Source organism: Oncorhynchus kisutch, linkage group LG19, assembly GCF_002021735.2.
Source record: "Oncorhynchus kisutch isolate 150728-3 linkage group LG19, Okis_V2, whole genome shotgun sequence".
Lineage (NCBI taxonomy): Eukaryota > Metazoa > Chordata > Actinopteri > Salmoniformes > Salmonidae > Oncorhynchus > Oncorhynchus kisutch.
The window spans coordinates 42,402,507-42,419,412 of NC_034192.2; positions in this window are offsets into that span (position 1 = coordinate 42,402,507).

The following is a 16,906-nucleotide window of genomic DNA, read 5'->3' on the forward strand; positions in this document are numbered from 1 at the left end:
CTGCCAGAGCCATCAGCCAGCCAGGAGCTGCCAGAGCCGTCAATCAGCCAGGCGATGCCAGAATCGCCCTTCACTCCGGAGCTGCCGGAGTCTCCCGCCTGTCCGGCGCTGCCGGAATCTCCCGTCCATTTGGGACCCATGGCTAGGGTCCCCAGTCGGAGGTCGGCGGCGAGGTTCGCTGCTCATAAAAGGCCACGGGGGCTGTTGAGGAGGCGGACAAAAACTGTGGTGAAGTGAGGTCCACGTCCCGCGCCAGAGCCGCCACTGCGGAAAGACGCCCACCCAGACCCTCCCCTATAGGTGCAGGTTTTGCGGCCGGAGTCCACACCTTTTGGGGGGGGGTGGGGTACTGTCACGTTCTGACCTTTATTTCCTTTGTTTTGTCTTTATTTAGTATGGTCAGGGTGTGAGTTGGGGTGGGCAGTCTATGTTTTGTTTTTCTATGTTTGGTTTCTGTTTCGGCCTAGTATGGTTCTCAATCAGAGGCAGGTGTCGTTAGTTGTCTCTGATTGAGAATCATACTTAGGTAGCCTGGGATTCACTGTTGGTAGGTGGGTGTTTGTTTCCGTGTGTGTGTTTGTCGCCACACGGTACTGTTTCGGTTTTTGTAGATTCCACGTTATCGTTTATTGTTTTTGTTCGAGTGTGCATTTGTGTTTATTAAAATATCGTCATGAACACTTATCACGCTGCATCTTGGTCCGATCCTTACTCCTCTTCAGACGAAGAGGAGATCTGCCATTACACTCTCTCTCTATATATAACCTCTATACCTGAAGAAAGTTAAGTGGTGAAGTTCCTCTAGAGTACTGAATTTCTTAGCTTTTTCCCCTTTCTCCTGTACCTTTGATCCCTTGCAGTCTTTGCAATCATCTCTGTCATTATACGGTCGGATGGGTAAAGATTGCTGGTGGCAAACAGGGGGAGAGAGCATGTGTGTGTGTGTCTGTCCACTCTGACCACATGATGTTTCCTATTCATATTTGTGATGGGAATTGTTCTAATGCATTGCCTAAATGTTACAAATTGAATACCGTATAGGAAAATATCTTCGATTCTCTGGGATCTAATCCTAACCCAATGAATATTACGGTGGGTATTACAGAACTGGCTCATCAATGATCCCTGTCCCCACCCTAAAGTCAGTGTTAACTAATCAAGTCGTATTACTTGTTGAAACTCCAGTGTAATGCAATAGGCTCTCATAACAAACACTGGACTAGAGATGTTTTGACATGTTGTCACAAACAACAGAAACCTGTTCATAATAAGGCCCCCCTTCGATTTCAGCCATCGTACATGAGAGATAGCTTCTGGGCAACATTTGTCATCTGTAGTATTTCTACCTATATGGAGTGTGTATCATACTTAATAATATGACAGCCATATATGTTATGATGTTGTTTTATTGAATGAAAAAGCTTTTGTCCCCAGTATGCCAGATATGGCTTAATCATATTAATATTGTAAACACTGCCCAGGGAGCAAAAGATATGTGCTTGTGGTGTAAATAATTCAGCTTCACAGCTTCCAAGGAAATATAATTTCTCGTTACCTTAGGACCTGTGTCCTTTCGTTCTCTGTGGCCAAAGTGAGTCAGACATTTAAACGTGTTAACCCTCGCAACGGCTGCCGGCCCAGACGGCATTCCTGGCCGTGTCCTCAGAGCATGTGCAGACCAGCTGCCTGGAGTGTTTACGGACATATTCAATCTCTCCCTATCTCAGTCTGTGGTTCCCACTTACTTCAAGATGTCCAAGATTACTTTCTGGGGTACAGGAACAAAAGTAACCGAACTAAATAACTATCGCACCGTAGCACTCACTTCTGTCATCAAGACTAGATTTGAGAGGCTGGTGAAGGATAATATCACCACCACCTTAACCAACGCTCTAGACCCACTACCTTTTGCATACTGCCCCAACAGATCCACGGATGATGCAATCGCCATCGCACTGCACACTGCCCTATCCCATCTGGACAAGAGACATACTGTACCTATGCAAGAATGCTGTTCATTGACTACAGCTCATTATTAAGCTCAGATCCCTGGGTCTGAATCCCACCCTGTGCAACTGGGTCCTGTACTTCCTGACCGGCCGACCCCAGGTGGTGAAAGAAGGTAGGTATCAACACCTCCGCTAAGATGATCCTCACACAGGGGCCCCACAAGGGTGTGTGCTCAGCCCCCTCCTGTACTTACTGTTCACCCATGACTGTGTGGTAACGCAAGTCTCCAACTCAATCATCAAGTTTGCAGACGACACAACAGTGGAAGGCCTGATTACCAACAATGATGAGACAGCCGACAGGGAGTAGTTGAGAGCCTGCCGGAGTGGTGCCAGGAAAATAACCTCTCCCTCAACGAAACGAAGGAGCTAATCGTGGACTTCAGGAGACAACCTCAGGAGGCTGAAGAAATTTGACTTGACCCTTAAGACCCTCACACATTTCTACAGGTGCACCATTGAGAGTGTCCTGTCGGGCTGTTTCACTGCCTTCCTTCCAGGACATCTACTGCTCCCGATGTCACTGGAAGGCCAAGAAGATCATCAAGGACCTCAGCCACCCGAGCCACGGCCTGTTCACCCTGCTACCATCTAGAAGGCGGCGACTGTAAATGTGTATCAAAGATGGGTCTGAGAGAAAATCTGCGTTTATCTCCAGGCCATTAAATAATCACCACTAGCCGGCCTCCGCCCTGTACCATGCAATGGCATTCTACCACCTGGTACTCTACCCTGCACCTTAGACTGCTGACCTTAATACATAGTCATTGAACACTGGTCACTTGAATAATGTTTACATACATGTGTCTTGCATTACTCATCTCATATGTATGTACTGTATTCTATACTGTCTATTGCATCTTGCCTATGCTGCTCTGACATAGCTCATCCATTTATTTATATGTATATATTCTTATTCAATTCCTTTACTTAGATTTGTGTGTATTCGGTATTTGTTGTGGAAATGTTAGATATTACTTGTTAGTGTAACGGCTGTTGTCGGGAGAAGGGGTGGACCAAAGCGCAGCATGGTATATGTTCATGTTATTTTTATTCAAACTGAACACAAAACAAAATAACAAAGAGAATGAACGAAAATGAAACAGTCATGTCAGGTACAGAAACACAAAACAACAGTTAGATATTGTCGGAACTAGAAGCACAAGCATTTCGCTACACTCGCAATAACATCTGCTAAACATTTATACAGTATGTAACCAATAAGATTTGATGTTAATGTTCGCATACTGTTTTACCCACCTTATATGTATATAATGTATTCTAGTTAAGGCGCATCCTATACAATGAGTGTACAAAACATTAGGAACACCTGCTCTATCCATGGCATAGTCTGACCAGGTAAATCCAGGTGAAAGCTATGATCACTTATTGATGTCATTTGTTAAATCCACTTCAATCAGTGTAGATGAATGGGAGGAGACAGGTTACAGAAAGATGTTTAAGCCTGGAGACAATTGAAACATAGATTGTGTGTGTGCCATTCAGAGGGTGAATGGGCAGGACATAAGATTGAAGTGCCTTTGAACAGGGTATGGTAGTAGGTGCCAGGCACACCGGTTAGAATGTGTCAAGAGCTGCAATGCTGCTTGGATTTTCACGCTCAACAGTTTCCCGTGTGTATCAAGAATGGTCCACCACCCAATGGCCATCCAACCAATTTGACACAACTGTGGGAAGCATTGGAGTCAACAATGGCCAGCATCCTTATGGAGCGCTTTCGTCAAATGTAGCTATTATAACATCTCAGGCTAAACATACTTGTTTATGTATCTTAAAGTGAGGTCAGCTGTCTGCATGTAAATCACTGGTAGTGAGTAATAATCCTCCACTTTTCAAATGTTAGATTTATGCCAGAACAGTGTAAACGCACAATAGCCTTCTCAAAACATTCAATTTATTTTCTATTTCTCCCTTCTCCCCCTCTCAGATTTATGAATTAAAGAATGATCATTTTACCGTTTTCCCCCTACAATGTACATTTTAAACCAGGCAACAAAGAACAGCCCCATGAATGATGCAGTATAAACAATTCAAGCTCAAACGGGACAGGAGATATGGAATATCAGTTGATTACTTTAGCACTCCCCTTGGGCCACTCATTGTAATTTTGTAAATTAAAGATCTCAATGTCAAGACGCATCATTCACCAAAGCTTCGTCAAAATCGGACGAGTGGTGTCAGACATTGCGTGTCACTAACGTACTAACGGACGTGGGCGACAGGAATAGAGCATCCCTGTTCCATGCATTGGCCTGGAATGGGAACAGCATCGTATAACATTAATATAAATGAATATGGATATAAATAAACATGGATATAAATTAACATGGATATTGAAACAGAAAAGGAAGAAGGACAAAACATGTTGACAGTATGGTGGACAGTCTGCCTATCTGAGAGCCCAGTCGGGCGGACAGTCGGCCTATCTGAGAGCCCAGTCGGGTGGACAGTCTGCCTATCTGAGAGTCCAGTCGGGTGGACAGTCTGCCTATCTGAGAGCCCAGTCGGGCGGACAGTCTGCCTATCTGAGAGCCCAGTCGGGCGGACAGTCTGCCTATCTGAGAGCCCAGTCGGGCGGACAGTCTGCCTATCTGAGAGCCCAGTCGGGCGGACAGTCTGCCTATCTGAGAGTCCAGTCGGGCGGACAGTCTGCCTATCTGAGAGTCCAGTCGGGTGGACAGTCTGCCTATCTGAGAACCCAGTCGGGTGGACAGTCTGCCTATCTGAGAACCCCGGGGGAGGTGGACAGTCTGCCTATCTGAGAGCCCCGGGGGAGGTGTACAGTCTGCCTATCTGAGAACCCAGTCGGGTGGACAGTCGGCCTATCTGAGAGCTCCGGGGGAGGTGGACAGTCGGCCTATCTGAGAGCTCCGGGGGTGGTGGACAGTCGGCCTATCTGAGAGCTCCGGGGGAGGTGGACAGTCGGCCTATCTGAGAGCTCCGGGGGAGGTGGACAGTCGGCCTATCTGAGAGCTCCGGGGGAGGTGGACAGTCGGCCTATCTGAGAGCTCCGGGGGAGGTGGACAGTCGGCCTATCTGAGAGCTCCGGGGGAGGTGGACAGTCGGCCTATCTGAGAGCTCCGGGGGAGGTGGACAGTCTGCCTATCTGAGAGCTCCGGGGGAGGTGGACAGTCTGCCTATCTGAGAGCCCCGGGGGAGGTGGACAGTCTGCCTATCTGAGATCCCCGGGGGAGGTGGACAGTCTGCCTATCTGAGATCCCCGGGGGAGGTGGACAGTCTGCCTATCTGAGATCCCCGGGGGAGGTGTACAGTCTGCCTATCTGAGATCCCCGGGGGAGGTGTACAGTCTGCCTATCTGAGATCCCCGGGGGAGGTGTACAGTCTGCCTATCTGAGAACCCAGTCGGGTGGACAGTCTGCCTATCTGAGAACCCAGTCGGGTGGACAGTCGGCCTATCTGAGAGCCCTCGGGGAGGTGGAGCGGTAAATCTGATCAGACACACAAATAAAAGACAGACAGACAGACAGACAGACAGACAGACAGAAGACAGACAGACAGACAGACAGACAGACAGACAGACAGACAGACGACAGACAGACAGACAGACAGACAGACAGACAGACAGACAGACAGACAGACAGACAGACAGACAGACAGACAGACAGACAGACAGACAGACAGACAGACAGACAGACAGACAGACAGACAGACAGACAGACAGACAGACAGACAGACAGACAGACAGACAGACAGACAGACAGACAGACAGACAGACAGACAGACAGACAGACAGACAGACAGACAGACAGACAGACAGACAGACAGACAGACAGACAGACAGACAGACAGACAGACAGACAGACAGACAGACAGACAGACAGACAGACAGACAGACAGACAGACAGACAGACAGACAGACAGACAGACAGACAGACAGACAGACAGACAGACAGACAGACAGACAGACAGACAGACAGACAGACAGACAGACAGACAGACAGACAGACAGACAGACAGACAGACAGACAGACAGACAGACAGACAGACAGACAGACAGACAGACAGACAGACAGACAGACAGACAGACAGACAGACAGACAGACAGACAGACAGACAGACAGACAGACAGACAGACAGACAGACAGACAGACAGACGATAACATACGTCACAATATCCAGCGGCAAATGAAACTGATGGTGTGTCAGCCCTTAGGCGATTTAAATACTTGGGTGTTCAAAGTCCCTAACCTGATTGGCTGCCAACATTTGTGAGATCATACAGATTCAACAGGAAATGAAGCTGCGCCTTCACAGTACCGATTCTCTAGTACTTATGCATGCATGACAAGACAAATCGCTTCAAATTTAGTCTGAAAGATTACTCACAATGATTGCTATTGAAGGACAGGGACAAAGAGATGTGAGGACATTTGGTACACAATGCACCCATGAGGTCAAGTTTGGTTCAAATTGTACAATTTACTTTCCACACTGGATCAACAGACAGGAACATTGTAATCTCTTCCCCTGAATTTTCCTCAAATTCTAGCTTTGTCACTAATGATAATAACAAAAAGAAATGGAATAAAAAATCTTTGATGTCTCACAGAGGATAGTGGCTTGTATCAAATAAAGCTGATTTAATATAAAACTCAATTCTTAGGCTCTTGGTAACACGAGGTACAGTAGATGTGTAACACATATTATTCTTCTATTAAAAATAACACTAATCATCAAGGACTCTTTGTCTGTCTCAACAGTACTGGGTCAATTTAGATAATTAAATTGAAAGAACATCATGAGACCAGTAATACTGGGAAAACATGAGTGACTACCCCGATTGCCCTGGATATGTCTGTTCCTATGCTCTCAAATACGATATTAGGATTAATGTCACACAAGTAGGTTACAATGGGACAGTTATTAACATTTTTCCTGGTGGGTTCAGCCAGAATGCAATAGGACTCCAGGGTGGTATGATCAGGGCTTGACACTCCATGGTAGGCTTTAAACTGTATAAAATTAGATGTATAATTTTATACAGATGTATATGTGAGCCATGCATCGCACTGGGCACAGACGTCAGTTCCTACGTCTAGTTTTGATTTACATTTGGTTGAGTTGTCAACTAACATGAAATCGACAAAACATTTCACTATGTCATTGGATTTAGTTCCAAAGTTGGGTGAAAAAAATATTAAAATTCCCTTACGTTGATTACTTTTTTCCACTCCAAAAAGTATTCTACATTGACTCAACATCATCATCACATTGGAGTTTTGGGTTGAAATCACGTGGAAACAACTTTGATTCAACTAGTTTTTGCCCAGTGGGGTATGGTACCAATGAGGGAGTTGGTTAATCACACAGGTGAGTGAGGGATGGTGTGTGTGTGTGTATGTGTATGTGTGTGCATTTTTCTCCCATGTGTGTGTGTGTATGACTGTACTTGCATGTTAGCCTAATTTACTCTCTGTATTTACCAAATCAATGTTTTAAGAACACAATGGAAACTCGGCTTTGAACAACCCGCTTAATCCCCCCCCCCTCTCGGCGCCGCTCAATTATGCCCTGCCGTCATTTATATATAAAATATCAGATTACCTCTCAATGTCTTTTATTTCCATCTAAGTGAGTGCTCTTATGCAACTGCAGGGCATGTGTTTTTGAAAGTAGCACTATACAGTATATATATAAAAAAAGGATCCTGCCTACTTCGTCATTTGATTGTGCATCACCGTTTCCTGTAGTAGGCCTACGTTTCAAGTTAGGGGATAGTCCCCCCATTCCCCTTTGGCCCGATGTGGCCATTAAAAAAGTATGAGCCTACAAAACGCCCCAGAGCCTCAACATGGAATGGAATCACTCTGATTTCCAGCCGGCGGATTAAAAATAAATTGTCTCTGAAATATTCAGGGGGACGTTATTAATGTTTTGCATTTTGCAGTTTCCCTCGACCAGGTCGAGCAGTCCTCTGTCGTTTTTTTGGGACCGTTCAGCCAGGCGCTTCTAAACCCATTCGAGGAGGGAGAGAGGAGAGGGAGAGAACAGCAGACAGAAAGAAAGGAGAGGAAGAGGGCAAGAGAGAGGAAGGGAAAAGGGAGAAAATGTGAGGGAGACTGCAGAGAATGGGAGAGAAAGGAGAGTGGAGAAACAGAGAGAGAGAGATGGAGAGAAGGAGAGAGAAAGGAGAGGAGAGATGTGCAGAAGGGAAGGCCAGATGCCCCTGCTGTTCGCAGCTTTGCCGCTGTTACATTGGATTTGGCTCAAAACATGAAAGAGCGCGGAGGAGAGGAGGGAGAGAGTGAGAGATATAACATTTGATTTGATTTGAGTGGAGACGCATGGAGCTGCCTCAGACTCTCCTCCAATGCACTCATCCTGTCATCCTCGATAAGGCCATCGGGCCAATAACAGAAGGATAACAGTAAGGTTTAATCTGTAATTTACATCGGACTATAATGCACAGTAAGCTAACTGTTGTTCTCTGCTGTACATATCAAAGGAACAGCTATAAAAATATCATACTTATAATACTAAAATGATCTATAAAAAGGCCCTTTAGGGGAATGATTCCCGCTGCTAGCCCAACTGTAGGTATTGGGCTGATTGTCTGTGTCTTTAGAGCCTGGATCTATGCAGATATGAGAGAGCTTGTATAATAAGACACTCCCCTGAGGTACGGCCATGCTGTTCCCATGCAAACGCACTCTGCAGAGTGAGGTAGTGTGTCCTCGCTGGTAAGGTTTAGACGCTGAGGGCTTATGCCTGACGGTCACACAATGACACTCATAGAAGCACATGCTGGTGCGTACAAAGATACACACACACACACACACTAGACATGCAAATGGGAACAGATAACCATACTTACCTTAAATGACCCTCTGCACCTGGCAGAATACAATGAATGGAATATTAAAACCATTTCAAAACCTTCTAAAAAAATAAATCCCTGGTCACCATTTTATACACTCTTCAAAATGAGAAACCCGTACACAATCAAATTGTTTATATGTCACATGTGCCGAATACAACAGGTGTAGTACACTTTACAGGGAAATGCTTACTTACAAGCCCTTAACAACAATACTTTAAGAAGTTTTAAGAAAAAAAGTGTTAAGTAAAAAATAGGTAAGTAAAAAATAGAAGTTAAAAGTTACAAATAATGAAATAGCAGCAGTAAGATAACAATAGTGTGGCTATATACAGTGGGTACCGGTTAGAGGTCCTGGACGGCTTGGCCCCAGTGATGTACTGGACCATACACATTATCCTCTGTAGTGCCTTGCGGTCAGAAGCTGAGCAGTTGCCATACCAGGCAGTGATGCAACCAGTTGTAGAACCTTTTGAGGATCTGAGGACCCATGCCAAATCTTTCCGGTCTTCTGAGGGGGAATAAGCTTTGTCGCACCATCTTCACGTATGTCTTAGTGTGTTCAGACCATGATAGTTTGTTTGTGATGTGGACTCTCAACCTGCTCCACTGCAGCCCCGTCGATGAGAATGGGGGCGTGCTCGGTCCTCCTTTCCCTGTAGTCCACAATCATCTCCTTTGTCTTTATCATGTTGAGGAAGAGGTTGTTGGGGTGGTATGCAAATTGGAATGGTGGTAGAGTTTCTGGGATAATGGTGTTGATGTGAGCCATGACCTGCCTTTCAAAGCACTTCATGGCTACAGACATTAGTGCTACGGGTCGGTAGTCCTTTAGGCAGGTTACCATAGTGTTCTTGGGCACAGGGACTATGGTGGTCTGCTTGAAACATGTTGGTATTATAGACTCAGTCAGGGACAGGTTGAACATGTCAGTGAAGACACTTGCCAGTTGGTCAGCGCATGCTTGGAGTACACATCCTGGTAATCCATCTGGCCCTGCGGCCTTGTGAATGTTGACCTTACTCTTACTCACATCGGCTACGGAGAGCGTGATCACACAGTCGTCCGGAACAGCTGATGCGCTCATGCATGCTTCAGTGTTACTTGCCTCGAAGCGAGCATAGAAGTAATTTAGCTCGTCTGGTAGGCTCGTGTCACTGGGCAGCTCACGGCTGTGCTTTCCTTTGTAGTCTGTAATAGTTTGCAAGCCCTGCTACATCCAACGAGCGTCGGAGATGCTGTAGTATGATTCAATCTTATCCTGTATTGATGCATTGCCTGTTTAATGGTTCGTCCGGTTTAGTGTCCCGCTCCTTGAAAGCGGCAGCTCTACCCTTTAGCTCAGTGCGGATGTTGCCTGTAATCCATGGCTTCTGGCTTGGGTATGTACATACAGTCACTGTGAGGACGACGTCATCGATACACTTATTGATGAACCCAGTCACTGATGTGGTGTACTCCTCAATGCCATCGGAAGAACATATTCCAGTCTGTGCTAGCAAAACAGTCTTGTAGCTTAGCATCTGCTTCATCTGACCACTTCTTTATTGACCAAGTCACTGATGCTTTCTGCTTTAGTTTTTGCTTGTAAGCAGGAATCAGGAGGATAGAATTATGGTCAGATTTGCCATATGGAGGGTGAGCGAGAGCTTTGTATAGTGTCACTGCTCTTTAATAAGCTTTACGTATACAATCTATTAAAGCTACAGAATATTCACCAGATCTCATTCAAAACAAAAATAACAATCACTTTCCTGTGGTCTGATGTGTTTTTCTGGTTGTTTCCCCATTTGTCCATCACTCTGGCAGCCTGGACACCTGCTAACAAGCTAAGTCTTATGTCTAAGCTCTCCTCTTCCCTCACTTCCACCTCACCTCACAATAAATCTCTAGCTTCATGTCTCCATCAGCTCCCTATTCAGATCATTCACCTCTTGCACCAGGAAGGAAGCTGTCTCTCTGTGATGGCAGTGTGTGTGTGTGTGTTTGCCTGCATCAGTGTGTTTATTTTGAATGTTTCTACCCCCATCCTAATGGAATAGGACAGGCAAACGATGCCACCGCTGTACACATCAAACCCAAACAGGCATTTAAAATGGGCACCTCTTCAGAAAGCCCCCCAGCATCCTCTCCTGAGTAAACCAGAGCCCATCACTCAGGATGCTGGGTATTTAATCATGTATAGGGACACCATTTGTCTGTCTCACCATCAGGGAGCTCTCAATCTGGGCTCAGTTTCAGCTGTCTCTCACCCTGAAATGGCTCCTGGATCAGTGAGGAGGCAAGTAAACAAAGCCCAGCTGAGAGAGGGGGAGAGGGTGTGTGTGTGTGTGTGTCATCTGGTCTGAGCTCAGCCACATCGATGCTGGAAAGTGGAAGGTGAGATGAGCAGATGTTTCAGGAAGATGGGTGACATTGAATAAAAGGGAGCAGAGGTAGATGCTGGCTGGATATTGTCAGTTAAGTTTGAAATGCACTTCCTGGAACATGCATGTCTTGCTTATGAAGTGAAGTCAACAGGCTCAGTTTGTGTTTTTAGAAAATCTGAAATAGTCAAAGACTCAATAAGTCAGAGCTGGTTATTCTGGCCACCTAAGGACTGTCTACAGAACACCTGCTCTTTCCATTACATAGACAGACCAGGTGAATCCAGGTGAAAGCTATGATCCCTTATTGATGTCACGTTAATCAGTGTAGATGAAGGGGAGGAAACAGGTTAAAGAATAATTTTTAAACCTTGAGACATGGATTGTGTATGTGTACCATGCAGAGGGTGAATGGGCAAGACAAAATATTTAAGTGCCTTTGAACGGGGTATGATACTAGATGGCAGGCGCACTGGTTTGTGTCAAGAACTGTAATGCTGCTAGGTTGTTCACACTCAACAGTTTCCTGTGTGTATCAAGAATGGTGTATGTAAAAGTTCTGACCCACTGGAATTATGATACAGTGAATTATAAGTGAAATAATCTGTTTGTAAACATTTGTTGGAAAAATGACTTGTGTCATGCACAAAGTAGATGTCCTAACCGACTTGCCAAAACTATAGTTTGTTAACAAGAAATTTGTGGAGTGGTTGAAAAACAAGTTTTAATGACTCCAACCTAAGTGTTTGTATACTTCCGACTTCTACTGTAGCTGTCCTTCGGCTACACCATGGTGCTACCCTACAGAGTGCTGTTGAGACTACTGTAGACCTTCATTGCAAAACAGTGTTTTAATCAATTATTTGGTGACGTGAATCAATTTAGTATAGTTGTATCTAAAAAGGGTCACTTCTGCAATGTTTCACTATTTACATTTTTCTGAAATTCACTGAGGAGGAATGTCCATCCCTTCCTCCCCTGAGGAGCCTCCACTATTCCAGTCTTGTTTGATCACCATCTTTTTTAACAAGCTCATTAATGTGTTTATCTAATTCTATTCAACTAATACCCTCCTCTCCTCTATTCTTCCCTGAGAACTATTATAAAAATTGCACTGGCTCACAAACCACATTCTTTCTGTACAGAAACTAGCCTAGGCATGGTGGGCTATGCACATGCAATTGGTATTTAATGACCATTCAATGGTGGGGAGGATTCATCTTTGTTATATTCTGACATTTAAGGAGTTGTCATGTCGGTGCAGCACTGTGCCATACTCATCATGGTTTTATACCAGAGGCAGCATTAAATCAATCTCTCAAGTATTTGGCCACACGGCCTTTGTTGGGGAAAGCCGATGAGGCACTATTCTAATTACTTTATCTACATTGGACCTCAGTGTCACTAAAAGAGTGTAAACACAGTCTTGCCTCTATGGCGATGTTTACACAGAAAGAGTAATTCTCATATTTCTTTTCCACTAATTGGTCTTTTGACCAATCACATCAGATCTGTTCACATTTATTTTGTTTATGTATTTTGTTGATTTATTTAACCTTTATTTAATTTATCTGTTCACATCAAATCAAAAGACCAATTAGTGAAAAAAAATACCCGAATTGGGACGCCTGTCTAAACATAGCCTATGGGAGAATCTCAATTTGATACTCATCGCGTCCTCTCTCCTTACCTCCTTCTCAAAATTCATTGGAGGAGAAGGGCCTCTGGCTTTCTCATCCAATAGGTTATGAGTAGGAGGCGAGGAGCGAGGACACAAGGAGTATGGAATTGAGATTCTCCCTATGTCTTTACTTTCATCAAGTGTTGAGCCTAATTGAGACCCATGGGATATGGCTTGGTGGTGCCAGAGCAGCGGAGGCTGCTGAGGGGAGGACGGGTCATAATAATGACTGCAATGGAGTCAATGGAATGGTATCAAACGCATTTTTATTTTACCTTGCGAAAGTATTCGTCCCCCTTGAACTTTGCGACCTTTTGCCACATTTCAGGCTTAAAACATAAAGATATAAAACTGTATTTTTTTGTGAAGAATCAACAACAAGTGGGACAGAATCATGAAGTGGAATGACATTTATTGGATATTTCAAACTTTTTTAACAAATCAAAAACTGAAAAATTGGGCGTGCAAAATTATTCAGCCCCCTTAAGTTAATACTTTGTAGCGCCACCTTTTGCTGCGATTACAGCTGTAAGTCGCTTGGGGTATGTCTCTATCAGTTTGCACATCGAGAGACTGACATTTTTTCCCATTCCTCCTTGCAAAACAGCTCGAGCTCAGTGAGGTTGGATGGAGAGCATTTGTGAACAGCAGTTTTCAGTTCTTTCCACAGATTCTCGATTGGATTCAGGTCTGGACTTTGACTTGGCCATTCTAACACCTGGATATGTTTATTTTTGAACCATTCCATTGTAGATTTTGCTTTATGTTTTGGATCATTGTCTTGTTGGAAGACAAATCTCCATCCCAGTCTCAGGTCTTTTGCAGACTCCATCAGGTTCTCTTCCAGAATGGTCCTGTATTTGGCTCCATCCATCTTCCCATCAATTTGAACCATCTTCCCGTCCCTGCTGAAGAAAAGCAGGCCCAAACCATGATGCTGCCACCACCATGTTTGACAGTGGGGATGGTGTGTTCAGGGTGATGAGCTGTGTTGCTTTTACGCCAAACATAACGTTTTGCATTGTTGCCAAAAAGTTCAATTTTGGTTTCATCTGACCAGAGCACCTTCTTCCACATGTTTGGTGTGTCTCCCAGGTGGCTTGTGGCAAACTTTAAACGACACTTTTTATGGATATCTTTAAGAAATGGCTTTCTTCTTGCCACTCTTCCATAAAGGCCAGATTTGTGCAATATACGACTGATTGTTGTCCTATGGACAGAGTCTCCCACCTCAGCTGTAGATCTCTGCAGTTCATCCAGAGTGATCATGGGCCTCTTGGCTGCATCTCTGATCAGTCTTCTCCTTGTATGAGCTGAAAGTTTAGAGGGACGGCCAGGTCTTGGTAGATTTGCAGTGGTCTGATACTCCTTCCATTTCAATATTATCGCTTGCACAGTGCTCCTTGGGATGTTTAAAGCTTGAGAAATCTTTTTGTATCCAAATCCGGCTTTAAACTTCTTCACAACAGTATCTCGGACCTGCCTGGTGTGTTCCTTGTTCTTCATGATGCTCTCTGCGCTTTTAACGGACCTCTGAGACTATCACAGTGCAGGTGCATTTATACGGAGACTTGATTACACACAGGTGGATTGTATTTATCATCATTAGTCATTTAGGTCAACATTGGATCATTCAGAGATCCTCACTGAACTTCTGGAGAGAGTTTGCTGCACTGAAAGTAAAGGGGCTGAATAATTTTGCACGCCCAATTTTTCAGTTTTTGATTTGTTAAAAAAGTTTGTAATATCCAATAAATGTCGTTCCACTTCATGATTGTGTCCCACTTGTTGTTGATTCTTCACAAAAAAATACAGTTTTATATCTTTATGAGGTGGTACTGGGTCTTTCGACATAATTGATTTCACCAGTAGTTTTTTTCTTGTTAATGATGAACCAAACTGTTGACTTGGGCATCCCCAGGGTTTTTGCAATGTTCCTGATTGACTGATTTTCATTTCTGAGCCTCATGACGGCCAGCTTCATTTACATCGACACTGCTGTCTTCCTCATGTTGTCACACCCCAACAACAACCTCCAAAGGCAATAGCATAATCTAGAATCAATACTATTCATCAACAGCTCTCCTGCATTTACTAACGACACAAAGAAATACACCTGCCTAACGACACACATCTGTGAAGCCAATTCAACAAATACTTGTACCTTAAAAGGGGGGGGGGGCATGTTCAAAAGGTGCAGTCATTTCTAAGCGGGTCAGCCAATATGTATGAAAATACCCTCAAATTAAAGCTGACAGTCTGCACTTCAACCTCATTGAGTTTGAAAGGATACAATTACAAAGTGCTAGAGTACAACACCAAAATAACAAAAAAATTGTCACTGTCCAATGAATTATGGTGCTCACTGTAGGTTTCATTTTCTAAAGATCGACAACATTTTTAATCGGTTAGACGGGTGGATTTTTCTTTTGTCAATCTTTACTGATGGTGGAAACGTTTATTTATTTTTTATAAATAATGATTGCCAAATACTTTGATGGTTTGCAGGGCACGTGATGTAATCACGTAACTATAAAGCTCCACTCCACATATAATTCTAAATGCATACTGCTTGCAAAATCAACAACAACAAAAAATTTGCTGGACAAAGATTGTCCTTACTTTCAAGAATACCTGAAATACTTCACCTTGCTTTTTTGGTTGGCTGGCAAGTTTCACCATCCAATTATTTCAGATCTACAAGAGTGCAAGTTTCACCATGGCACGGGTCATGGCCATACATTGGTAAATGATAATTATTAGAATATTGCACAGTCATTTATTGCATTCTATCCATGCTGGCTTTTGTGAGCTACCTGAGACATGAAATAGACAGGTGGGGGGGACATACAATTTGTTAACGTGCAATTTTCCTAAATTGGTAATGGAAACACTTCAACCACTACATTTTTATTCGACACTGAAGGTTTGTGCAATTGTGTGCAACTGCAGCTAACAATTCGGGCAGGAACGCACACACTCAAGCCTCCCATTGGTGAACGCCTCCCTTCATGAACGCCCCCCACCCCTCGAACATCCTATTGGTTCCTGCATGAATGCCTCCCACTAGAACAGCAGGCGGGAGGCTAGGGCGACAGTCTTCTAGCTAGCTTGACAGTTATCGACACCGTGTACTAGCTAACTTTTTGGGGTGTCAACACAAGATAGTTCAGTGAAAACTCACCCTAGCAGACAACTGTTGCATCTGTTTTCCATGCAAATATATTTAAAAAAAATAAAAATCACCGGACAAGTTAAAACCTCTCTAGGCTAGGGGGCGGTATTTTCACGTCCGGATGAAAAGCGTGCCCAAAGTAAACTGCCTGCTACTCAGGCCCAGAAGCTAGGATATGCATATTATTAATAGATTTGGATGGGAAACACTCTGACATTTCTAAAACTGTTTGGATAATGTCTGAGTATAGCAGAGCGTATTTGGCAGGATCACTGAGGACAAACAGTGAAACACTGAGGACAAACCATCCAGGAAAACATTTTTTTGAAGGTCACTCTCTTTTCAATGGGTTTTGATGGGGATCTAGATTTCTAAGGTACTTGCTTGCAGTTCCTATCATTTCCACTGGATGTCAACAGTCTTTAGAAATTGGTTGATGTTTTTGGTTTGAGAAATGAAGAAGTAGGGCTGTTCAGAATGAGGGTCGAGTCTAGTGTACTGTTTGTTAGGCACGCGCGACCTGAAACCTCGCACCACTTTGTTTTTATCCGCTATTGAACGCAGTTTATCCCTTCTTAAATTTCATCGATTATTTACATAAAAAACTACCTAAAGTTGTATAAGGAAAGTTGTTTGAAATGTCTGGACAAAGATTACAGGTAACTTATTCGATATTTTGTAGTCATGTTGCGCGAGTTGGAACCAGTGTTTTTCTGGATCAAACACTTCAAATAAATGGATATTTGGGATATATAACGACAGAATTAATCAAACAAAAGGACAATTTCTGATGTTTAATGGACATATTGGAGTGCC